The sequence below is a fragment of the Dromiciops gliroides genome, chromosome 3, assembly GCF_019393635.1.
Source record: "Dromiciops gliroides isolate mDroGli1 chromosome 3, mDroGli1.pri, whole genome shotgun sequence".
Lineage (NCBI taxonomy): Eukaryota > Metazoa > Chordata > Mammalia > Microbiotheria > Microbiotheriidae > Dromiciops > Dromiciops gliroides.
The window spans coordinates 335278606-335305966 of record NC_057863.1 but is presented as its reverse complement, the minus strand read 5'-3'; the positions used below and the strand labels follow the sequence as shown (position 1 = coordinate 335305966).

The window sequence follows — 27361 nt, the reverse complement described above, 5'->3', positions numbered from 1 at the left end:
TAGGATCTGGTGTCAGGTTCCCCTGACCTCTAACATGGGCATTCAGTTGTAGTTATTCTTTTTTTTTTTGCGGGGCAATGAGGGTTAAGTGACTTGCCCAGGGTCACACAGCTAGTAAGTGTTAAGTGTCTGAGGCTGGATTTGAACTCAGGTCCTTCTGAATCCAGGGCTGGTGCTTTATCCACTGTTCCACCTAGCTGCCCCTGTAGTTATTCTTATGAGAGGCGGAGTTCACGCTTGTTTCATGTATAGATTACAGGCTCCATAGAGGATATTAGTGTTGTTGAGTTGTTTCAGTGGTGCCTGACTCTTCCTGACCCAATTTTGGGTTTTCTAGGCAGAGATACTAGACTGGTTCTCTGTTTCCTTCTCCAATTCATCTTACAGATGAGGAAACTGAGACAAACAGGGTGAAGTGACTTACCTAGGGTTATACAAATAGTAAGTGTTTGAGGCTGGATTTGAACTCAGGTCTTCCTGACTCCAGGCCCAGCACTCTAACCACTGTGCCTCCTAGCTGCCCCCATCGGTGATTCATTCAGGAGTTATTGTGTATTTTTGTTTGTTTTGTGTTGTGTTTTTTTTTTGGGGGGGGGGACAATGAGGGTTAAGTGACTTGCCCAAGGTCACACAGCTAGTATGTATCAAGTATCTGAGGCCACATTTGAACTCAGAGCCTTCTGAATTCCAGGGCCAGTGCTTTATCCACTGCACCACCTAGCTGCCCCTCAGTAGTTACTGTTAAGATGATGCAATGTGGTTTAGGGGAAAGTAGGTAGAATTTGAAGTCAGGGGACAAGGTTCAGGTTCTAATTCTGTCACTTACTTACTCTGTGACCTTGAGGAAGTCACCTTTTTTCCTGATCCTCCATTTCTTCACATGAAGGGTTTGAACTCAATTATCTTTAAAGTCCTTTCTGGCTCTAATTCCTATGGTCCCCTGGCACAACTATTAGTGAACCTGGGACACAGACATGCCACCAAAACCTTCTGTTCTTTGTGTGCAAGGCCTAAGGCGGCTGACAGCACTGCCTAGCCCATGTGACTTGTGCAGTGATGCACAGGAAACAGAGAAATACAGACTTAGTAGGAAAAGGTCCCTAGGAGGGCCAGTCTCTCTAACCACAGCAAATCTATCTTGAAGAAGTCTTGTCTGGCTCCCTAACTTCCTTCCAACCGGGGAGCAATTTAAAAGGGCTAGCCTGCAATACTAGAGGGATAACTAGGTGGTGCAGTGGATAGGGCACTGGGCCTGGAGTCAGGAAGACCTGAGTTCAAATCAGGAAGACTCATCTTCCTGAGTTCAAATCCAGCCTCAGATACTAGCTACGTGACCCTGGGCAAGTCACTTCACCCTGTTTGCCTCAGTTTCCTCATCTGTCTAATGAGCTGGAGAAGAAAATGGCAAACCACTCCGGTATCTTTGCCAAGAAAACCCCAAATGGGGTCATGAAGAGTTGGACACAACTGAAAGAAATGAACAGCAACAAAGAGTACAAGTCAGGAAATCCTGCTTTTTCTTGTTTTCATGTGCTAATTGTAGGTAATTCCAACACAGACAGTAACTGCTTTGCCATATCTCGCCCTCCTAGCTTCCTTATAATGAGAACACTTGGCTTCTGCTGGATACTTTCTTCTTAAAGGGGTCAAATCCTTTTTTTCTTGAACTATTTTAAAACACATTTCAGCGACCAATGTAGTCTCGTGTTTTTAAAAAGTGGCTCACATGTGGTGTTGATTTTAGTGCAGCAAGCACTTGATTGCATACACAAAAAAGCTAGGAACTATGACACCATCAATCAAAAAAAAAAAAAGGCAGACAATTAAACACATTTTTGTATGTCCTTGTAACACTGTGATTTTTTTTCCCCCAGCAGCTGATTACTAGTGTTGTTTGGCTCAGACCACCATTGAAATGAGTATAAATTCTCTCAGTGCACATCAATTTTCTTTGCTGAACACTCTTGAAGAAAGTCACTCATCTGTGTCAGCAGTGTCTGATAGAAACCATATGTCATTTAATCTCACCTGGACACTCACTGCTGCCCAGCAACCCTGTTTCTTCTTCCCTAATGGATATTTCTCACCACATTCCAGACTTTCTTTTCCCTCCTTAGGCCCTCAATACCACCCCTTTCTCTTCTTCTCACAACAGGACCTGATTGCCTATTTTGCTGAGAAAATAGAGGCTCTCATGTTCTCCCTTAATTCATACCCCCCAAAGCCCTCTAAACTAGTGGTGTCAAACTCAAATAGAAATGGGGCCACTAATCCATACACAGGGCACTTAGTTGACTCAGTGGATAGAGCTGTGGGCCTGGAATTAGGAAGACTCAATTTTCTGAGTTAAAATCCAGCCTCAGATACTTACTAGCTGTGTGACCCTGGGCAAGTCACTTACCCCTGTTTGCCTCAGTTTCCTCATCTGTAAAATGAGCTGGAGAACGAAATGGAGAACTAGTCCAGTATCTCTACCAAGAAAACCCCAAATGGGGTCACGAAGAGTCAGACATGATTGAAAAACAACTGAGTCCCTATATGAGGATGCCTTGTGGGCTGAGTATTGAATTAGTTTTAAGCTGTGTTATTTATTATCTGTGTTTTATTATGTCTCTATTTTGTTAAATATTTCTCTATTACATTTTAATTTGATTCAAGCTACATGGGAGTACTGTGGGTCACATGTGGCTTCTCTGCCCTGTACCATCTCCCATGCTCTCCTTTGCTTCAGTCTCTGAAGACTGTCATATCTGTCTCTACTTGTTCTCTTGGTCCCCTCTCCTCACTCCTCTGGGAGCTTTCTCTTTCTCATTCCCTCTCTTTCCTCCTCAATCCCTATTTTATCTTATAGCTTCTTCTCTGTCACCTTCAAATATGCCCTGGTCTCTCCTATCCTTAAAAAACAAACCCTCACTTGACCCTACTATCCCTTTAATACATCATCCTGGGAGGAATAGTGGGAAGAATACTGAACTTAGCATTGGAGGACCTGGATTTGAATCCTACCTCTGCCAATTAATACCTGTGTGACCTTGGGCAAATTACTTGCCCTCTCTGGGCCCTAGTTTTGTTTTAAATTTCATTTTTAGTTTCTGATTAAAAACCTTTCCTTTCCACATCCCACCCCCATCACAATCGAGAAAGCAAAATAGTCCCTGTTACAAGCATGTATAATCAAGCAAAACTAGGCCTGTTTCTTTGGCAGGAAAATAAAGTGGCTAAACTAGGTTCCCTCTGAGGTCTCTCCCAGCTCTAAAACTATGATCCTGTGATTCTTCCTTTCACAACCAGATTCCCAGAAAGGATTGATCATGTTCTTTTCCTCCATTTCCTCACACCCCTTCCCCCCCTCACTTTTTGACCTCTTGCTGTCTGGTTTCTACCACCATCACTCTGTTCTCTCTAAGATAACTAACACTTTCTTAACTGCTAAATTCAATGGTTTCCCCCCTACCCCCCACTCAGTCTTCATTCTACTGGACCTCACTGCAGCTTTTGACACCGTTTTCCACCCTCTGCTAAGCTGCAGAATTAATTTTTCTAAGACACAGGACTGGCCACATCACTCTCTTGACCCAGAAATTTTCAAATAGTGGGTCTCTAATGCCTCTAGGAGACCAACTCTCCTTAGCTGAGTGCTTAGGGCACTCCATAGTAGGCTGTAAGGGAAGCCAGGTGGAGCAGTGGTTTTAGTGCCAGGCCTGGAGTCAGGAAGACCTGACTTCTAATGTGGCCTTAGACACACACTAGCTGTTTGACCCTGGGCAAATCACTCCAGTGTCTTTGCCAAGAAAACCCCAAATGGAGTTATGAAGAGTCAGACACAACTGAAACGACTGAACGACAACATAATGCAGATAGCACCTACCTTTCCATGCATTTTAAACTGCTCGCTTTACTAAATTCTACATTCCAGTCAAACTGGCTGTTCCCAGAACTTGATATTCTAAAACCCCCTTCATGCCTTTACATAAAAAGGGTCTCCTTGAACATTGTACACAGTAAGAGCAATATTGTTTGATGAAGAACTGTGAATGACTTAACTATTCTCAGCAATACAAGGATCCAAGACAATCCAAACGACTAATGATGAAACACACTATCCACCTCCATAGAAAGAACTGATATAGATTGAACAGACTGAAGCATGCTGTTTTTCACTTTCTTTCTTCCATTTTCTTTATTTTATTTGAGTCTTACACAAAATGAATAATATGGAAATGGTTTACATAATTGCACATGTATAGCCTCTATCTGCTTATACCATCTCAGCAGGGAGGGAGGGAGGGATAGAATTTGGAACTGAAAACTTTAAATAAAAAATGTTCATTTAAAAAGCCCATGCTAAGGAGAAAGGGGAGTTGTTGGTGCTGTCACAGGCTGTACTAACCAAGGATGAGACTTTAGTGTGTTAATAAGGTGTTATCCCTTTATAAAGAATGAGCATTCTCTGAGTCTGCAGGGTGTAGGGGAAGAATGGGCCACACCCTTGTACAACTCTAAATAGGGAAGTCCAGAGATCTCCATAGTTCTGATCAGTCAGTGTGGGGCAGCTTGAGCTGCTTGTGGAGGGGACCTCTGCCGACAGTGGAAGAAGGGCCCATGGAGAAGGAGATGCCCCCATCCAGCTTTCTTTTTTTTTTTTCAGGGCAATTGGGTTTAAGTGACTTGCCTAGGGTCATACAGCTAGTAAGTGTTAAGTGTCTGAGGCCAGATTTGAACTCAGGTCCTCCTGAATCCAGGGCCAGTGCTTTTATCCACTGGGCCACCTAGCTGCCCCTCCCATTGAGCTTTCTGAGAGCTTGTCACTTAGGCCCAAGGCAGCAGACCAGCAGAAACACTGTCCACATAGGCCTGGATACAGAGAGGGATGCAAATTCATGGCATGGGACCTCTGGCAACAGAAAAGATAGTTACGGACACAGAAAGAGTCTCTCTCCAGAGAAGGGTAAAACTTGTGGGTCTGGCCGAGAGACTTGCCCTGCAGACACATTTGTGCCTTGGGGGTAGTGGGAACTTTTGTGAGGACTGTGCTGAGAGAGACAGGACACTGAGGCTTTTTAGTGCCTGAGTTATCTATCAGTTGTCCTGGTGCTTTCTGAGAAGACTCAGAGGTCTGGTTGTATCAGAGGAATGAGTAGCTGTGCCAATGTGTTTCCTATAAGTGTGCTTTGCTACTGTTGTACTCTGATCTTATGCCCATTCTCTTTTTTTTTTTTTTTTTGAGAGGCAGTGGGGGTTAAGTGTGATTTGCCCAGGGTCACACAGCTAGTAAGTGTTAAGTGTCTGAGGCTGGCTTTGAACTCAGGTCCTCCTGAATCCAGGGCCAGTGCTCTATCCACTGAGCCACCTAGCTGCCCCCTTATGTTGATTCTTCCAAAGATGTTGTATGTAGCTGAGGAAGAATGTGCCCCAGCTTACTTAATTGGGGTGAATGTTTCATAGTTACTATTTTTACTTAGAAAATGTCTTTGTTGTTCAGTTATTTCAGTCGTGTCCGACTTGTGACATATTTGGAGTTTTCTTGGCAGAGATACTGGAGTGGTTTGCCATTTCTTTCATTATACAGATGAGGAAACTGAGGCAAACAGGGTTAAGTGACTTGCCCTGGTTCACACAGCCAGTAAGTGTCTAAGGCTGGATTTGAACTCAGGAAGGAGTCTTCCTGACTTCAGACCCTAATGCTGTGTCCACTGCACCATCTAGCTACCACAAATATCTTTGCTAAGAATCATTTGTGTCTGCTAGTTGACTATTAATGGGAAGCACATCTCTAGGGGGCTTATGAACTATTCTTTAAGACTGGGTACTCACAAGATCCCCTTTGAACCCAAGATAGCAGCCACCTTTTGGGGACCCACCCCACTGGTCCTAGTGAGGGGTAGAGGATATACCCCAGAGGAGTTGCTATACCTGATATGTCCTAGTTCCCTTTAAGAATTCCTAGCTTCCTTCATGGGCCAGTGCAGAAGCCATGGTATATCCTGTGAGAAGCTTTTCCTCCTTTCTTTAATGAGTTTTCCCTCTTCTCTCCCTCTTTTCTCTCTTCTCTCCTTTCTACTTTCTCTTCTCTCTCTTTCCTCTTTCTCTGTTCTTTATTTTCTTTTCTTCTCCTTCCCCTCCTCTTCTTCCTAATTCCTCCTCTCTCCTTTCTTTTCTCCCTCTTTTCTCTCCTCTCTCCTTTTTCACTTCTCTCTTTCCTCTCTGTCTTTTCTTCTCCTTCTTCCCCTTCCTCTCCTCCTCTTCCTTCTTCCTCCCCCCAAGCCTCCCTTTCTCCCCCCCCCCCCCAGTAAGAAGAAGCAAATCTGAGATAAAACATTTATTCCAGGTACTACTCCCTGTGTGGATAATTGAGACCAGGCCATATTGACTTCACTGTTTCTTTGTCATTATGGTTCTGATTCATGGAGGACAAAAAAGAGGAAAAGGTTGAAGCAAACTCTCCCTTTTCTTTCAAAAGAGTATCTGTTTGAGTGTAAATGGCAAAGTTTCAAGTGAGTTTCTTCTCATTTCCCAAGGCCTAAGCCACTATAAACTCTTAGCATGGTCAACGTGAACTTTGCTAGAAGTACAAATCCAGTTAAACCACCTGACAGGAGGGCTTGATTTCATCAATATTTTCTTTAATTCAATTTTTATTAGCAACTTCCTTTTAGGGTGTGAGTATACAAATATGAGAATCAACATATTCTTTGCCCTAAAGAATTTTATAGTCAACCAGAAGAGATGGAGCTTGTACACAGCTCCCTCTACCAATGCAGGCTGACATTTCTGTAACTTATAGTCTTAGTGTCCCGGAGCGGTGAGAGGTGAAGAGACTTGACCAGGGTCATATACCCACGTGTGTTTGAGACAGGATTTGAACCCAAGTTTTCCTGGCTCTGAGGCCGGCCACCAGTTCTACCCTTCTCCATATCCACTCTGAAATGTTGTCTCTTGTACATAATGAGATATAATTAGAAAAAGATAGAGTGTGATAGAGGCAAGGAAGAAGGCCAGATGAAGTGCTATTGGAAAATTGCAATTAGGAGAGAACAGAATGTGTGGTACTGTGCTAGATTTGGGGGATGTGATGAGTAGGATATTTATTCCCTGTCCTCAGGGAGCCTACAATTAAATTCCAGAAAGAAAACATACGTGTAAAACACTAAACAATAATGTGATGTAAATAACAATGTCCTCCCCAAGGAAATGTGTCATTAAGTGCCTAATGAAGGGCATGGACACTAGCTGCTATGGATTCAGAGGAGGGAGACATCATTGTGCATTAGAAGCCTTATTAGAAGCAGTAACTAGGTTAAGCCTTGACAGATGGATAACACTTGGATTTATGGTATATAAGGAAAGAGAGAACTTTCCAGGAGGATTTGGAAAGTGAGGAAATTGGTTATGAGATGAGCAAAGATTCAGAGGTAAGAATGCGTATCATGTTTCTCCCTGCTAGACCCATCCACTGTTGGACCGTAGACTAACAATAACTACAATAATAATGATTAACACTTATATAGTGCTTTAAGGTTGTAAAACACCTTACAGGAGGCAGCTAGGTGGCACAGTGGATAAAGCACCAGGAGGACCTGAGTTCAAATCCGGCTTCAGACACTTTACACTTACTAGCTGGGTGACCCTGGGCAAGTCACTTAACCCTCATTGCCCCGCAAAACCAAAACCAAAAACAAATAAAACCCCTTACAAAAATTTAATCCTCAACAACCTTGGGATGTAGGTGCTATTATTATCCCCATTTAACAGATGAGGAAACTGAGGCTGTTAAGTGACTTGCCCAGGATCTGAAGCAGTATTTCAACTCAAGTTTTCCTGACTTTGAGTCCTGTACTCTATCACCTGGCTTCCCCTTTGAGTAATATCACCATTTGGGTGATAAGTTCAAATTGCAGAGCTTGCAATAAAATTTTGGAAGGCTAAGTTGGGGCCACATGATAGATGGCCTTCACTGTTGAGCTGAAGAGTTTAGAGTTTATTCTGTAGGTAAATAGAAGGCAGTTAGGTTGCTCAGTGAATAGAGTGCTGAACTTGGAGTCAGGAAGACCTGAGTTAAAATTCAACCTCAGTCATTTACTAGCTCTGTGACCCTGGGCAAGTCACTTAACCTCTGTTTGCCTTAATCCACCAGAGAAGGAAATGGCAAACTATTTCAGTATCTTTGCCAAAAAAACCTCATGGACAGTATGGTCCACAGAATCACAAACAGTTGGAGACGACTGAACAACAGGAGTTATTGAAGACTTTAAATTGTTCTCCTTCTACTTCTTTTGCTCTGTATCAGTGAATTAAGTCTTCCCAGGTTTCTCTGAATTATTAATAATCGTCATGGTAAATAGATCTATTTCATCACATTCCCATTTCACAATGGGTTTGGCCATTTCCTAATTGATGGACATCTATTTTACTTCCTGTTCTTTGGTACCACATTGTACTGATTCTTCATTCCTGGAAGGGAGGCCTGAAAGAGGCAAGAACATAGTTAAGGAAAGGAGGGAGAGAAATAACAGGGACAGCTAGAAGAGGCAGCAAGCTAAGAATAGATCTGAATATGGCTATAGGAAGAAGGCAATGAGCTGGTAAAAGAAGATAGTACCATGGAGTTCTGGTTAAAATACCGGACTTGGAATCAGGAAGACCTGAGTTCAAATCTTCCCCCAACACTATTTGTATAATTCCAAGCAAGTCACTTAATTTCTAAAAGTCTCTGTCTCCTCATCTGTAAAATAAAGAGGTTGAACTAGATGGCCTCCGAAATGCCTTCAATTCTAAATCTGTGATCTTTCATGAACATAAAAGAGAGTTGTGGAGTCGTTTCAGTCATGTCCAACTCTTCATGACCCATATTGGGGTTTTGTTGGCAGAGATACTAGAGTGGTTTGCCATCTCCTACTCCAGCCCATTTTGCAGACGAGGAAACTGAGGCGAACAGGGTGAAGTGACTTGCCTAGGTTCACACAGATAGTAAGTATCTGAGGCCAGATTTGAACTCGGGAAGATGAGTTTTCTTGATTCCTGGTCCAGTGCTCTAACCACTATACAACCTAGCTGCATCACATAGAGAAACACTAATTGAAGGGTATCTGGAGAAAATGGGAGGGGATGAGAACTAGAGTACCATTTGTGAGGTAAAGAAAGAGATACTGCTGAAAGAGATGCCCCACAGGATTACATTGATTTTTTTCAGTATGGGAAGTAAGGTCAGCTGACGTGTGTGTGTGTGTGTGTGTGTGTGTGTGTGCGCGTGTGTTGGTGTGCTGAGTAGATGGACCAGTTTATGGATGTGGTAGTTGCTGTAGGGATTCCTCTGGGGAATCAACAAGATGTGAATAAAGTGACTACCCAGTAGCCTCCAGGTCCCAGTTTCAGTGATGTGGCATGAATTTGTAGTAGACTAGTTTGGCAGTTATTATTTTTTGTAAGACTTTGCCACATATTTTTCACAACTCGGGGATCAGAGAGCTTCCATTTTTAGAAAGTACACACTACTCATGTTAAAGTGGTGATGCATTCTGATATTTTTAAGATTAATTTTACAGCTTAATCAGGAAACTAATTGATGATTTATCAAAGCTAATTGAAGCAGGTACTTTTGAAATCACTGGAACAAATCCTCTCCATCGTTAATCAGGATATTTTGTTTTCTTTTAGATTAAGGATAGGGAACCTTTTTTTCTCTCAAGGGACACTGAACTAGGATGGAATTGGGAGATGGATCAAGGGCCACATACAAGTGAAAATTTAAAAAAACACTTAATTTCTCTCTTTAAAAAAATCTTATTTGCCTTTTCAAATCAGAAGTGAGCATAAAACTTTATACATTTATATATTTTTTAGATAAATAAGCATTTATTGAATCCTTTCTGTGTACCAAGAACTGTGCCAAACATTGGGAATACAAATACAAAAATAAAGCAGCCCCTGCCCTCAAGGAGCTTATGTTCTAGTAGAAAGATGACAAATATAAGAGAGCAGTACCAGGGAATGGATTTTTTGGGGGGGGGGGCAGGGCAATGAGGGTTAAGTGACTTGCCCAGGGTCACACAGCTAGTGTCAAATGTCTGAGGCAGAATTTGAACTCAGGTCCTCCTGAATCCAGGGTCAGTGCTTTATCCACTGTACCACCTAGCTTGCCTCCAGGGAATGGATTTTGACTTAAGGATTCTCGGGGATAATGATCTGATGCATAGTGCAGTCAATTGGCATACCCTTTCTGGAAGTAAGGCAGTATTTTTGCCTTTAATTACATTTTATTTTTTTCTATGAAGAAAAATCAATCATTGCTCCCTTCTAACTCAGCCCCATTGGGGGAAAATTCCACTGTAACAAGTATGCATAGTCAAACAAAACTAATTTCTGTATTAGCCTTATCCAAAACATATAGCTTTATTAAATAAATAATAAAATATACTTTAGTTCTATATTGTGTTTGGGATGGAGGAAAGAGAAAGAGGTGATAAGTGAAGAATAATAGGAGAATGCAGTGAAAAAGAGAGAAAGGGAAAGATATTATGACAAATTATGGTATATGAACATAATGGAAATTTGCTCAGAATTTGGAACTCAAAATTTTAAATAAAAATGCTTCTCAAAAAAAAAGAAAGAAATAGACATTCTCACATAAAATGACAGAGGAAGAGACATGCAACCCAGAAGGACATATACACATGCATAAACAGTGGTGGAAAGAGGACCAGTAATAGCAGAAAGGCTGAGAGATAGGGATGGAAGATGCTGTACTGGGAATAAGGCAATCGTGGGGGGGGGGGGCGCGGGTCAGGCTGAGAATTCAGCTAGGTAGGGGTGTGGTTAGTAAGTACTTTAAGTCATAGAACCATGTAACAAGAGCTAGAAGAAATCTCAGATTATCTAGTTCAATTTTTCTCATTTTATAGATGAGGAATCTGAGGGCCAGAGAGATTAGACACCCATGGTCACAAACATAGTATGAATTCAAGGCAGAATTTGAATCCAGGTCATCTGACTACAGAGCCAGTGTTCTTTCCACTATACCATTCAGCCTTTCATAGATATAGCATTTGAGTCCAGAAAAGACAGCCAAGGCAGGGAAGAGCAAGCAGATCTCATGTTAGGTACTGCCCACGTAAACAATGTCCACAGGAGGCCACAGGGTGCTTTCATATCAAAGCCAACTTATCTTCTTTTTTCATTCGGGTTTTTTGGATAACATCCTTTTCTGTTGTTGTTCATAATTGTCTGTTGATTATGTGTTACAGCCTACTTCCACCTGTGATGCCATTTTTCATTATGCTCTGGGTGATCCTCATTTTCATATCTTTGGATAAAATCATGGTCCATGTTTAACAGCCATATAACACTGGAAGGATCTTGATGTTATGACAAATTATATGTGCATGTATACATATGCACATGTGATGGTATTTTACTGCACTGTTAGAAATGACAAAAGGCATGGGTTCAAAGAAACCTGGGAGATTTGTATGAACTGATGCAGAGTGACGTGAACAGAACCAAGAGAATGATTATACATTAACAATAGTGTAAAGAAAAGCAGCTCTGGGGGCAGCTAGATGGCTCAGTGGATAAAGCACCGGCCCTGGATTCAGGAGTACCTGAGTTCAAATCTGGCCTCAGACACTTAATACTTACTAGCTGTGTGACCCTGGGCAAGTCACTTAACCCCAATTGCCTCACCAAAAAAAAAAAAAAAAAAAAGCAGCTCTGAAGGACTTAAGTACTGTGATCAATGCAATAACAAACCATGATTCCAGAACATTTATGATGAAGCATGTGAACCTAGTGAAAGGGGTGATAGAGAGAGAATGAGATGCAGCCAATGTGAGATTTTAGTTTTGTTGATTATGCATATTTGTTACAAAGGTGTTTTATTTCTATGCCTGTGTGTATATCTCCCCCCCACAATGAGGTCCAAGGGAGGGAAATACAGAGTAAGAGGAGAGCTACAGATAGGGTTGTAGGAAGAAAGGAAGATAGAGTAGCATGTTTATGAAATGCTCATAAGTGAACAGACAGGAGACCAGGAGGAATAACGGATAAGCAGAACAACTTTGAGGGTTATATGTTGATTTATTATATACTTGAAAAGCAAGTTGTACATATCAAGTGTTTCAGTTTCATGCAAAAACAAATCAATGAATGAGTGAACAAATAAATAAGATGGGACTTTATTTGGTGCCATTAAGAGAAATTTACACTTTTCCAATGGCAGTCCAGTCTTTGTCCTCATAATCAATTCTGGACCACTTATTTGCAGCATCTGTCCAAGCTATGTCTACTGAATGACAAGCACTATAGGTTTCCATCCAACTGTTTTTCACAGTCTGAATGACAAACATTCTTCATCCCCTGGGTTTTTCCAGGGTGTTGAGCATCTTTAGCTCAAACTCTTTTGAATGGTTAAGATTTCATCCTGGAGGCTTTGCCATGGTTTTTAAAAATCATCAAATGTCAAAGGTGGGGAGGAGCTGAAAGACTGTGCCTTTTATAGGGCACAGTATCCATTAAGCTATCCCTTTGAAATCTGAATCGCCTAATTAATAATGATTTTTCCTTTAGGGGCTCACTTTCAATGGCATAGCCGTAAGTGTTCACTATGGGAGATTATACTTCAGGCTGTACCTCAGTTCCATCTACCATCTTTGCCTCATACTTTACTTGCTTCTAGGTGAAGAGATGGTTTTTCAGGAGGTTCTCTACTCTTATTCTAGATTGAATTCATACTAAACAAATCCTATTTCATGGACTGAGTTTTCTCATTCCTAATTCTGTAGAGAAGCCCCATAAATTCAGATTCAATTAACAACCAACCCTGTGTGTGTGTGTGTGTGTGTGTGTGTGTGTGTGTGTGAGAGAGAGAGAGAGAGAGAGAGACAGAGACAGAGACAGAGACAGAGACAGAGACACAGATATGGGGGGAAGGGTAAATGTAATGGGATAATAATGGGATGATGGATCAATCAGCTGTACTTGTATGTTTATAGTCGGCCAAACTTTTTTTTTAAAGAAATCTTTAAATTGGAGCACATGTTCCGTTACTTTAAAATGTACTGAATGTGCTGAAAATATCTTCACTATTTCAAGGTTAATATGAAAATTAATGGGTTTATCTTGGCATGTGAGATTATTTGTCCCCACCCTACTCCCCCACAAACAGACACACATATACACATGCAGTAGCCTCAGGCTGCTGTGATTTTGAGTTCTTTTGTCTGCTTGTTATAGTTTTTCTACTTATCTTCACTGTCAGCTATCAGTGTACCTGACTGGGGAAGTGACCCCACTTTAGATTTACTGCTTCTAATCTGAAATCAGATGGGAAACTAGGTCACTGAGCTCATTAGAATTGTGCCTAAAATAACTGTAAATTTAAAAAGGCTCTGAGTGAGGACCTGAGGGTCTCTGCTATGATCATAGCTTCATAGATTTAAAGCTGGAAGGGACCTTATAATCCAAGTTCCTCATTTTACAGATAAGGAAACTGAGGCAGAGAGAGATTAAGTGGTCACAGCTAGTAAGTGTCAGAGGGAGGAGTTTCCCAACTCCAAGTCTAACAATCTGCTTGTTCTGGTTTGATTAGAATGGAACAAATATATTAGAGGGTACTGGTGATAAGAATAATAACTAGCATTTATGCTTTAAAGTTTGCAAAAATGCTTTACAAACATCTCACTTTATCTTTACAACAACCCTTGGGAATAGGGGCTATTTTTATTATCTCCATTTGGCAGATGAGGAAATTGAGGCAGATAGAAGTTAACTTGCCCAAGGTCACTAGTGTCTAAGCCCTAATTTGAACTCATCTTCCAGAACCACTGTGATATATCCAGTGTGCCACTTAGCTGCATTATGTCAATTAGATTATGAATATCTTAAATTAGATTATTTTATTTTGGGCTGGGGGGGGCTTCAGTGACTAGCAGAGGAGTTTATATTTGATGCTTAAGAAATAAAGTCTTGGAATCAGACTGAGAGTAGGAACAGATGTTGGAGATTATCTAGTTCAATTTATACCTTACCACGAATTATCTTCTACAACATTTTTCTTGTTCAGTCGTGTCCAACTCTTTATGACCCCGTTTGGAGTTTTTTGTCAGATATACTAAAGGGACTTACCATTTTCTTCTCCAGCTCATTTTACAGATGAGGACATTGAGGCAACCAGGTTCAGTGACTTGCCCAGAGTCACACAACTGGTAAGTGTCTGAGGCTGGCTTTGAGCTCATGAAGATGAGACTTCCTGATTTCAAGTCCAGTGCTCTATCTACAGCCCCTACAACATTAGAGAATTAGCCTGTTCTTGAAGACCCCCAGCAGTGGGGAATTGATCACCTCCCAAGATAGCCCACTCTACTTTTGGACACCTTTTTACATCACACTTCTCGGTAACATCCACCTGCCTTACCAATATCTGCCCTCAGTGAGCTTTTAGTTTAGTTGGGTGAGCTAGATGAGGATTAGAGTTGCCCATAATTCTCCCCGTTTGTCTCTTCCACTCTTGAATGGAACTTCCATTCCTTTCTGGCAAAGGGGAGGGTGGGTAATCTGAGTTGATTGGACAGGAAGGAAGTATTGGTCTCATGAAAGGAGTTCAGCAGCAAGGGCCTGTGTACTTCAGTACAAACTTGCCTTGTCATTCTTCCCTGCTCATTTCCCATCGTCCCTGTCATTCCACACGTGGCCTGAAACAATACGTGTGGGACAGTACAAAAGCCAGGCTCCTCTCTCATCAGTTCTACCTTATCAACCCAGGGACACTTTTAAAAGGAAGAAGTATCAGAGGTGGGAGCAGGTGAGAGCTAATAATGCTGACAGCCTTGGCAAATCCTTAAGTAGGTTTATCTACTTCAGCCTCTGCCTTTGAGCAGGATATATCATCATCCTCTAGAGAATCCATCAAGCACCTAATTGAATGTGGTGCTGTACCAAAAAAAAAATCCACACGGATCAGCTTTGTTGGTCTTTGCAGTACAAAATTCTTCTCTGTTAATAACTTCACATCTTCATAGAGTTCTTGGGCAGGTTAGGCTCTGACAGAGGCATCTGGTCCATCACCCTGCATCCACCACAAGGAAGCCAAACCAGAAGGAAGAGGCAGTGTGAGTCTCTAGCAGGGGGTGGAAGTGAGATGGCTTGGACTGTGAAGTGGAAGATAGATACTTCTTTTAAAATGTGTGAGTGGCAACTAGGTGGTGCAGTGGATAGAGCACTAACCCTGTGGTCAGGAGGGCCAGAGTTCAAATCCGGCCTTAGACACATAGCTGTGTGACCCTGAGCAGGTCACTTAACCATGATTTCTGCCTCCCCCCTAAAAAACCAAGTGTATGCAGCGCTAAAAGTATTGGGCTTGGAGTCAAAGGACTTGAGTTGTAATCTCACCTCTGCTACATATTGCTACTGTAACTTTGGGCAGGCTGCTTAAACTCAGTGAGCTTTGATTTCCCTCATACATAAAATAAATGAGGGGCAGCTATGTGACGCAGTGGATAAAGCACCAGCCTTGGATTCAGGAGGAACTGAGTTCAAATCTGGCCTCAGACACTTGACATTTACTAGCTGTGTGACCCTGGGCAAGTCACTTAACCTTCATTGCCCCACAAAAAAACCCAAAAAACCCCCCTAAAACACCAAAACCAATAACAATAAAATAAATAAGATATCTCTAAGGTCTCTTCCAGCTTTAAATGCTATGAAACTATAAGTGAATTCATCAGGTTCCATGGGTTAGTGTCTCTTGTCCGCTCTAGAGTTGTAGGGAGGAGATATCCTACCTCCCACAGTCACTGAGGCCCCTTCTAGTGAGCTCAGCTGAGAATAGGAGTGATTCATGCCTCATCAGAACTAATTAGTGGCTTTGAATCAGGTAATTAACTTCCTTCTAGCCTAGGAAGAATGACTAGGCTCTTGGGTCTGCCTCTGTCACCTTTGTACTTAAAAGAGCCACCTAACTGAGCTCGTTTCTAATCCAAACAGCAGATCACCCTTAGCCCATCCGTTATTTATTTTAGCTGGGACCATTAGTGGGAAAGGATAGAAACCGAAAGGAAGACTTGGGTTAAGGAGAGATGAGGCAAGTTGGCCACCACCCTCAGAAGATAAATGACTAAGGATAGAGAATAGGCAGGTAACCCGACCTGCTTCCATTTTTTTTAGGGAGGGATGGGAAAGACAGTGGTGACCTACTTTGCTGTGGATGAGAGAGGGGGTTCTTTCTACCTTGCCTGGTCAGCTTCATTTCCCAGCTATAAATCCCCGCTCATAGGGCATTATATTATCTTCATAGTATGGCACTGTTGACTTGCTTTGAGCTGCTAGTCATTAAAACCCCATATTTTTTCACTAAACCATTGTCTACTCATTCATCTGTCATCTTGTATTTGACTTCGTTCCACTTTATGAGGATGATAATAACAATATAATTTTTATATTTAAGATTTACAAAGTACTTTGAAAATATCAACTTATTTATCCTCATAACAACAACCCTGGGAGGTAGATGCTATTATCAACCTCCCTTGAAAGATGTGGCAAGCAGAGGTTGTGATTTACCCAAGATCATCCAGCTAGTAAGTGTCTGAGGTTAGATTTGAACTTAGGTCATGCAACCTATTCACTATGTCTCTTAGCTGCTGCTAGCTTAATCTCTCTGGGCCTTAGTTTCCTTATCTGTAAAATGAGAGGGTCTGACTAAGACTCTAAGCTGCCTTTCCAGCTCTAAATCAATGATTCTATAAACCTATTTCGCCATGCTCACTCTCTCTTAAGGTTTAATGTGAGTTTCCATTCCTTTCTGTGTTGTTGGTCTGGGGTTAGGTCTGATAAAGAGATAAATGTCCATGAAGTTGAAAGGAAAAAGGAAAGGGACTGAGGAGAGATACAACTAATCTACACCCTGCTGTGGTTCTACTTAACAGTTAGATATTGGAGAATGAAGTATTGTTGAGGATTATAATGAGAAGGGAAGGCGAATTTGAAACGTTTTATATGCCTTCTTCTAAATCATAATTAGTTCCCATTGAATAAGTTGTCGTTCCTCCCACCCACTCTTCATTCCCTCCATATTGGTTGCTAGTCTTTGATGCAGGAAAAGGAAACTTCATCCCTCTTCTCTTTCCGCTATATAGCCTCAGCCAAGTTTTACTACAAAATATCCCTCTATATACTCACTGTCATCATTAATCTAATACCATGCCTGGATCAAGAAGACAATTATTAGCTTTAGTCCCTCACATCAGAATTATCTCTCTCCAAAGTACCATATACCATGCTGTCAGACCAGTTTTCCTAAAATACTGCTGTCACTTTCTTGCTAAGAAACAGTCTGTGGCTCTTGATTTTGTATCAAGAATAAACTTCTTTGCCTACCTGGCTTTGTTTTTTTTAAGTAATAAACATTTTTATTTCTAGTTTTGAGTTCCAATTTTTATTCCTCTTTCCCTCCCTCCCCTCCCCACTCCCTGAGGTGGTAAACAATCAGATATGGGTTATACATGTATGATTATGTAAAACATTACCATATTAGTCATTTTGTACAAGAAAACTTTACTAAAAGAAAAAAAATGAAAGTGAAAAATAGTATGCTTCAGTCTGTGTTCATCAATATCAGTTCTTTCTTTGGAGATGGCTAGTAAGTATGTTTCATCAATAGTCCTTTGGGATTGGCTTGGATCATTGTATTGTTGAGAATAGTTAAGTCATCCACAGTTCTTCATTAAACAATATTGCTGTCTCTGTGCACAACGTTCTTTTGCTTCTGCTCACTTCACTGTACGTCAGTTCATACAAGTCTTTCCAGGCCTTTCTGAAATCATCTTGCTTGTCATTTCTTATAGCACAATAATATTCCATCACCATCATATACCACAGCTTGTTTAGCTATTCCCCAGTTGAAGGGCATGCCTTTGGTTTCTGATTATTACTGGCTTTCTTTTAAAAAATGATTTTATTTGTTTCAATTCTCACTCACCCTCCCAACCTGACCCCTCACTCCCAAAATTTAGAACACAAGAAAAACAAAACCCATCACACACATATGTAATCAATCAAAACAAATTTCCACATTGGATATGTCAAAAAAAATCATCTTATTCTGCATTCTGAGACTTTCACCTCTCCGTCAAGAAGTGGGCAGCATGTTTCATCTTTAGTCCCCTGGAGTCTTGGTTCATCATTAAGCTGATGAGAGTTCAGCATAATAGTACTGCATCACATTTTTATACCATAACTTATTCATCCATTCTCCAATTTATGGACACCCCCATAGATTGCCATCCTTTGTCACCTCAAAAAGCTATAAATATTTTTGCACATCCTTGGAATTTGTTTTGTTTATGACTAATTCCTCCCTTAATCTTCCCTCCTCCTAATTTCCTCTTTCTTCTTCTCACCTTTCCCTCCTTTTTCTCTATTGAACAAAGTATATTTCTGTGCTCATTTCTCTCGGTGTGTGTATTTTTCATTCTTTTAACCAGTTCAGATAAGTGAGGTGCAAGTGTCAGCCACTCCCCTCCACTCATTCCTCATTGTTTTTAAGTGAGGCAATTTGGGTTAAGTGACTTGCCCAGGGTCACACAGCTAGTAAGTGTTAAATGTCTGAGGCCGGATTTGAACTGAGGTACTCCTGACTCCAGGGCTGGTGCTCTATCCACTGTACCACCTAGCTGCCCCTTAGAAGTCTATTTTCACACCCTGATTATGTAAGATAATTTCTCCTAACATTTCATTCTCTTTCACTTCTCTTTTACACCACATCCCAGTGTATTCCTCTTCCCTTCTCTTTCCCTTTGTTTTTTAAAAGAATTCATCAAGATTTAACAAAACCACTCCTGGCCCTTGTCTAATTGGACTCCTTCTACAAGCCCTGATGATAATGGGGTTCAGAGGGGATCCGTGTATTATATCCCCATATTAGAATATAAGCATTTATCCTTGTTTAGTCCTTTATCATTCTTCATTAACATTTACTTTTTTATGTTTCTCTTCACTTGCTTGTTTAAATTTCAAAGTTTCTCTGTAGCTCTGGTCTTTTCATCAGGAATGCGAGGAAGCCCTCTATTTCATTATAAATCCATTTCCCTCCCCTTGTAGATCTACCAGTTTTGCTAGGCGTTATTCTTGTCTATAATCCCATATCCTTTGCCTTCTCAAATATATTCCAAGCTCTCCACTCCTTCATATTGGTGGCTGCTAAATCATGTGTGATCCTGATTGTGACTTCTCAATATATGAATTCTTAATAACTGCTTGAGGTATTTTTTTCTTTGACCTGAAAGCTCCAAATTTTGACTATGATGTTCCCAGGAATTCTCATTTTGGGGTGTCTTTCAAGGGATGATTAGTGGGTTCTTCTATTTCCATTTTGCTCTATGGTTCTAAGAGATCTAGATCATTTTCTTTTAAGATTGTTTTTGGATATAATGTCTAGGCTTTTTTTTTTTGTTTTTTGTTTTGGTGATGGCATTCAGATAACCCAATGAGTCTGTAATTTTTTTTCTTCTTGATCTGTTTTCCAGGTCAGTTGTTTTTGCTCTAACATGCTTTACATTTTCTTCTATTTTTCAACCTTTTTACTTTTATTTAATATTTCTTATTACCTCATAAAGTCATTAGCTTCTCTTTGGTCCATTCTAATTTTCAGGGAGTTTGTTGCTTGGGCAAGGTTTCGTACCTCTTGTGTCAAGCTGTTAATACATTTCCAATTCTTTCTTCCATGGCTTTTGTGTATTTTCTCCTTTTTTCCTCAAATGTTCTCATTCCATTTATAAAAACATTTTGAATGGTTTTTTTTAGAACTTGTTTCATCTCTTCCAGGAATTCTGAGTTTGTGCCCCAGCAGTACTTTTTAATGAGGTTTTCCTTGTAAATGTTTTGGAGTCCTTCTCTTATGCATTTGTATTGTGATGTTTAAAATCGAAATTGTGTGGTCGCCTTAAATTAGAAGCTTTAGCACCAGTCTTTGGGCATTAAGCATTTATTAAAGCATACTAGGTATTCATGTGGAATTCAGAAAATTAAGAAAAGGCCTATCTAGTCTAGAGTTCCAGCCTGCTTCAATCATGAACTCCCCAGCAAACTGAGTGTGGAAGCTTTTTATAGGTCCAGAGCAGAGGCGGTCCTTACACAGTGCTTCAAGCTGATTGGTAGGCATCATCCAAATCCATTGGTTCACTGGACTTGAAGGTGGTCTCATGTTGAGTTCAAAGTCCTCAACTTCTGAGAACAGTACCTTCTCAAGGGCCAGTCAGGTATGCTTACAATCTAGTTAACTTGATGTAGGCTAGTCAGCAGTCAATCACTCACTTAATTCAATCAGTTTAGATTAATCCCCAGGTGAGCCTTTGAGTATCTGCTAAATCCCATTATTTTGTCAGTGTCTTGAGTGTTTCTGCCACCATAATAGCTCACTAAGGTGGGGTTCTTTTTTCATTTCCTCATTCTTTCAGGCTCCTTCTTGTCTTCAGACTTGTTGTTAGGGCTGAGGTCTGCCACATTTCTGGAGGGAAGGTCTGGACTAGTCCTGTTGCTGCTTTTTGGGGGGCATTGACTATTGTGTTGGTCTAGGATCTCAAGATCATGCTGGGAACCTGAAGGCTTTCAACATTCCCAAAGTGATCTTATCCAAGACAAAGTCTGATTGTTTCCCTCCTGGTCTGAGCTCTGCAAGTTCCTGACCCGGGTTTGGGTTTGTGTAAGAACAGACTGTGGCTTGGCTCTGCCCCATCATCCAGATGGAAAGTTCTGTTGGTTCAGAGTAGCAGGATTATAGGCTCCCCTTTGACCTGAGATTCTCGCCTTGGTTATACCTCTGCAGACTGTGCTAGATGCTTGAAGTAAGACCTTGAAGAGAGTCTGGAGTCTGAGCTAAATCTCTGCTGCTGCTAGCTTCTGAACTTCCTTTTTGCTCAGTATACCACCCAGGACATCCCTATCAGGGGAATACCACTCGCCTGTTCAGGTCCCCTTTTCAGTCTAACCTGGATCTGTGAATGGTACTGGGTAATGTGTGACAAAGTGTTAGTTCTCACCTGTTCCTATTGTGGTGCCCCAGTCAGAGTCTGGGAATGTCCTGTTGTGGGTCCAGGGTCTCCTCTTGCTCTGATGCACAGCCTCTTCCTGGGCACTGGAGTGCTTCTGGCCTAATTCTGTCTTCTGCACAACTCCCCACCTGTTTCTTTATGCTAGCCTGTGCTGAACAAATGTGACTTTCTCTGGATATCCCCATGAGTATCATCTGGTGCATTTTCTAGATCTGTTTGGAGGTATTTGTGGAGAGGAGCTCATTATTTTGCTTCCTATCACTCCTTTATCTTGGCTCCACCTCTCCCCTCTCCGCCTGGCTTTCAAAGATGGCTTTCCACTATCTAGACCCATCTTCCTTACCCTCATCTACTCCCCAACACACTGCCTACATTCTGTTCAGGTTATTTTCTGTCTCTTGACTCAGTCAATTAATCAGTCAACAAGCTCTTAAATGCCAACTATATACCAAGCATTTCACTGGGTCCTAGGAATACAAAGACAGGGATCAAAAAAACACTGCTTCCAAGGAGTTGACATGCTAATACAGAGAACAAGAAGTACATCTGTAAATATATGCTGAATAAATATGAAGAGAATAAATAAAAGTACATTTAAGCAGTTGAATGCAAGCTGGTTTGGGAGGGAAGAGCTAGCATTGAGGTAAAAGGCTTCCTATAGAAGGTATACTTGGGCTGTGTCTTGAAGAAAGGGTGATTCTGTGGGACAGAAGTGAAGAGAGAGTGCATTCCAAGCATGGGGCAAGTCCAGTGCACAGGTAAAGACATAAGAGGAGTTTTTCATGAAGAGTAGAGAGAAGGCCAATTTGGCTGGATCCCAGAATGCAGAAAGTGATGTATGAAGTGCCAGATATGGTAATATACACAATTATACGTGTATAACCCATATCTGATTGTTTGCCACCTCAGGGACGGAGGAGTGGAGGGAAGGAAAGAAGGATAAAAATTGGAACCTAAAACTATAAATAAAAATATTTATTAGTTTGTTTTTTTTAAGTGGTGTATGGGGGTATTCCGGGAGGACTAGCACTTGTGGTGTGAGGGCTTGCTGAGCCCTTTTCAGGGATGCTCAGCTACCTTTGGTGTCCACCTAACACCCAACTCCTACCTGTGGCTCCAAGAAGCTGTGGCATGCCCAGAGGCCACCTTCCCAGAACTCTTCCTTAGTCCTCCCATCTTGAATAACCTCGCCAAACCTGATGGCGTCCTCAAAAAGCATCTCCCCAAATCACATGGATTCTTTTGGGGGCGGCAGCAGCAGCAGCCGCAACTACTGTTTAAACATCAGTAGCTTGAGAAGTCAACATGAACGAATTGGATTGGAGATGGGTGAGAGTGGTTATGAAGGGTCAGGGCGTATGTTTGTGGTCAGACTTCTGCATTGGTCTGGAAGTCTCCCTAGTGGCAGTGATCATGACTTCCCATAACACTTTAAATACCCCATGGACAGAGACTGAGCATCCCTCATTGGAGTGGGTGCTGTCTGAGTATGAACACTACAAGTACCTAGCCCAGGGATCCTATAGATAGCATCACGGTCTTTGGAGCTAGAGAAAACTGGAGACCATCCAGTCTACCCTCTATATTTTATAGCTAAGAAAAATAAGGCTGAGAGATTAAGTCCTTTGCCCAAAGACACTTAGGTAATAAAACAATAGAACTAGGATTTGAACCTGGACCTTCTAACTCAAAAGCTGTTTCTTGTTCCACTATGCCACCCTTCCCTTTTTCTCCTCTGTTCTTTGAGAGTTCAGTCATTCTCTTTGACAGGAAACCTTGACGGTCTGTCAACTGGAGGTGAAAGAGAGAATGGCTGGATGCCAATGGATCTGGAATATTGATTTAGGGGAACCATCCTGTCTTCTGGGCTAGGCTGAGGCTAGAGAGAGTAACAGGCCAGAGCCAGCTTTGCAACTGGGAGTTTGGGAGGTAGGAATCATAGGCTCTATGTGTACACTTAAATCCCTGGAGAGAGGGAAGAAGGTGTGCCCATAGTAAATCTTACTGGAAAATAGGAGGTTGAGAGGAGTAATTGCCACGGTATATGAGATGACCTTTTACCTCTTCTCTGCCTCTTGGGTTTGGCAGGAAGGTGCTTGGTGTTGGTGGAGGGAATAGGGTAGGTATGATGGGGAAGGGGATTTTCTTACCCAAAAAGGGACCATATAACATGGAAATCTTTAGGCAGCTAGGTGGTGTAGTGCATAGAGCGCCAGGCCTGATGTCAGGAAGACTCAGATACCTATTAGCCATGTGACCCTGGGCAAGTCACTTAATCCTGTCTGCCTCAGTTTCCTCAGCTGTCAAGTGAGCTGGAGAAGGAAAAACCAAACCACTCCAGTCAAGAAAACCCCAAATATGGGGGCAGCTAGGTGGCGCAGTGGATAGAGCACCGGCCCTGGAGTCAGGAGGACCTGAGTTCAAATCCAGCCTCAGACACTTAACACTTACTAGCTGTGTGACCCTGGGTAAGTCACTTAACCCCAATTGCCTCACCAAAAAAAAAAAAAAAGAAAACCCCAAATGGGGGCAGCCAGGTGGCACAGTGGATAGAGCACCAGCCCTGGATTCAGGAGGACTTGAATTCAAATCCGGCCTCAGACACTTATCACTTACTAGCTCTGTGACCCTAGGCAAGTCACTTAACCCCAATTGTCTCACCAAAAAAAAAGTTAGTAAAAAAAAAAAGAAAACCCCAAATGGCTTCCCAAAGTGGAAGAAGGGTAAGAAAAAACTCCCGACAGCATGGAAATCGTTATAAAGATTAAACTCTGTAGTGTCTCTTGGGATCTCTAACTGGGTCTCTTGACCACATTTCTTCCTCTCAGAACAGTTTGTTTCCCGTTGATTTTCAACACCACCCTGAGAGTCTCTATGCTACCTTCTACCCCACCCTTCAACTTGCAATAAACAGACAGCATTTCCCCCTGGGAGTTCCATGGAAACCCTGGATATAGGAAACAGGCAAGGCAGAAATAATTCTGTTTCTCTCAGACCTGCTGCTAGATTTCCTTTCACCTCCTTGCTGTAGGAGACATGCAGTACAAACACAGGAGTGTAGCTTCATGCCAACAGCCCAGATAAACACAGCCTGAGGGGACCTAACAGATTGAGTTTCAGAAATGTTGAGTTTCTGTGATCTGGAGGCAGGGGGGATCAAACCTGGGTGAGTAACCCTTTGTAAATATTCAACCCCTCTCTCTTCTTCCCTTCTACCTCCTGCCAAGAATCACAAAATCACAAATATTGCTCATCCTTGCCCCTTCCTCCATTGCTGGTGTATAAATACTGATTAATTTGAAAAGGCAGCTGATGAGTACACAGGCCTGAAGTCAGGAGACTTGGGTGCTAGCCTGGGTTCTGTCACTGACCAGCTATATGACCTCCGGCAAGTCACTTAGCTTTTCTGGGCCTCATTGTCCTCATCTGTGAAATGAGAGGTTGGACTCAATGATCTCTGCAATCCTTTTTACTCTGACATTCCATAGCTATAATTTAGATTCTGAAGCCTAATTAAGACTACTGAGATCTTTTGTCTGCTTCTCTCCCTTAATTCTAAAGGAGTTTTTGCTTGCAATTATCAATTTTATCCATATGTAGATAATCCATTCTATGCTAGTCAGTCAGTAGCATTTACTATGTTCTTTGTGATGTGTAATCAATCTATGTGCAAAATATGCAAATCTATGTCTGTATTCAAATAAGGGAGAGTAGGGTATGTTTGAGGATTACCAATAGGAGCTAGATTTGAGCAGTGTGCCATCTCTTCTAGGCTACTGAGATGATAACTAGTGTTCATTGTAGAAGTCACCCTCCCCCCCTCCTCAATCCCAGCATGCTAGGTGGTATATATTGACACAAAACAGAGAGATTTGCCTCTCTCCTTCATTCTGCACATTTATCTCTTGGTGTATGCAAGTGGATATACATACACTTCAGAACTTCACCAGATCTCATTATTTCCTTGGGTATGGATGTTTCTTCTGCTGTTGTAGACTTTACTTAGCAAATGAGTTCAAGAATTGTTTTGACCCAAACCACTGATCACCTGGTGGCCAACATTCTGGTAATGAGTCTTCTTGCATTTATCTGGGCTGGTCCTTAGATGAAAGGACATTTACTACTCGAAATCATTTCATCTTTTTTTTTTTTTTGGACAATCTAGGGGGTTTATTCCATAAGCCAGTGTCCGACTTAGGGCTATGTCCAGGTCAGGGTTTATTTGCCCTTTGGGGTCTTGATCTTTCTCAGGTAGAACTCCAGCTCTTTGCCCTCCAGCATGTAGCCATCTGCTCGGCCACACTGGCCCGGCCTCGAGGTGATACAGGCAAGGAGCTTGCCCTGCTGAAACTGCTCCTCCAGAAGAGAGTTGATCTTGGCATTCTTCTTCCGCTCCTCATATTTCTTCTGGATCTTTTTCGACCGCTTCTTATTTAAAATTTCTTCCTCCTCAGGAGTCAGCTTTGCTCCCTTCGTCCGTCCCAGGGGCAGGGCATAGTGGGACTCATACCACTGGCGGTATGGGGTGCTGTCGATGAGTACAATGCAGTTCTTCACCAGCGTCTTGGTCCGGACCAGCTCGTTGTTGGATGCATTGTAGACCACATCAGTAATCCTTGTTTTGTGGGTGCAGCACTCAGAGCCCCAGGAGAAGTTGCCCATGTCCAGCCTCAGCGCCCGGTGCTTTTTGTTGCCTTCTCGGACGCGCCCGGTGTGGATGTGGCGGAGGCCGATCTTGGTGTTGGCGGGCAGGTGGCCCAGCTCATACTTGCGCTTCTTGTGGTAGGGCTTGCGCTTGCCCCCAGTCTTGTGGCGCTTGTGCTAGTTGTCCCCGGAGATTCCCATGGTCGGCAAAGAGCGAAATCGTTATATCTTGATATAAGACCTTCTAATGTTTACAATCCCATGGTATAACCTAAGAGAATGGAAACACCTTCCCATCACAGTAAGACTTTAGTGTGGTAGGTATTTGGTATATGTGTTATACACACTGGCAGCTAGATAGGGCAGTACATTCGGCCTGGTGTCAGGAAGACTTGAGTTCAAATTGGACCTCAGACACTTCCTAGCCATGCGACCTGGGCAAGTCACTTAACCCTATTGGCCTCAGTTTCCTCATCTGTCAAATGAGCTGGAGAAGCAAATGGCAAACCACTCTTCGCCAAGAAACGGGGTCATGAAGAGTCAGACACTCTGAAGTGACTGAACAACTAGAACAAAAAATGTTTTTAGCCACACAGCTTTACAAACTTGGTATCCTCAATTGTAGTTGCTACAGTTTATCATTTCTGTCACCTCAGTATCTTTTCTCTGTGTGCTCTCTACTTACCCAAACACCACCCTATTTCATGCTCTTATCACTTACCTGGATCACTGCAGTAGTCTATTTGCTTCTTAAGTCTGTCTCCACTCTAATTCATTTGGCTGGATAAATTGGTTGAAAACAAATTTCTGGCAAGATACTTTCCAGTTTTCTCAGCAATTTTTGTCAAATAGGAACTTATTGAAATAATTGGAATCTTTGTGTTTATTAGATACTATGTAGCTATGTTCAATTGTTTGCCTACTGTGAAACTTGTGTACCTACTGTGCTCCACCGGTCAACTTTTCTGTTTGTTTTGTTTTGTTTTTTTTAATCAGGACCAAATCACTTTGATGATTACTGCTTTGTTGTATTGTTCCCCTTTCTTCAGAATCTTTTTAATTTTTTTCCCCTTGTGAACTTTTGTTCCTCTAGGTGAATTCTGTTATCATTTTTCTAGTTGTATTATGTAACTCTTTGGTAGTCTGATTGGCCTAGGGTTACTTCTCTCCTGACATCTGTGATCCTTATGCCTTTCCAGGATTTACTATTTCACTCACACTCTCTCACCCTCATCTCCTGGATTTCACTCCTTCACTCACCATCATTCACTCCAACACATGTGATCTTTCCCTTTCCCCTGGCTCCTTAGCTTCTGTCTACCAGAATTCTCAGGTCTTTCTTTTAAAAGCCCTACCTGATGTCACTGCTTCACCTACTGTTTGTAAGTACTATTTCTGTTCTTCCTTTCACAGTGCCTTGCCCATACCAACCACTTCAAATGCTTAATTGAATTGAATTTCACTGCCCTGGCTCCTTAGATAAGCATGTTACACTCACTGTTTTCATTTCTTCCCTTTTTTCTCTTTTTCTCCTTCCCTATTTTCTCCTTAAATTGTTACAATAAAATTTCCATCTCCAACCACTCTAGCTCTTTTGAAATCAAACTCTTGTAGGGCACTAGTAATTTATTAATTGTCAAATCCCATTGTCTTTTTTTCAGTCCTCATGCCCCTTTGAC

At 41.8% G+C, this 27361-nt stretch overlaps 1 protein-coding gene and 1 pseudogene across 1 annotated transcript in view; one reads left to right on the top strand and one right to left on the bottom strand.

Annotated features, from left to right (window-relative positions):
* ADCY5 (adenylate cyclase 5) overlaps window positions 1-27361 on the top strand; it is a 281975-nt gene that overhangs the window by 160529 nt on the left and 94085 nt on the right.
* On the bottom strand, window positions 25257-25883 carry LOC122746878 (annotated as a pseudogene).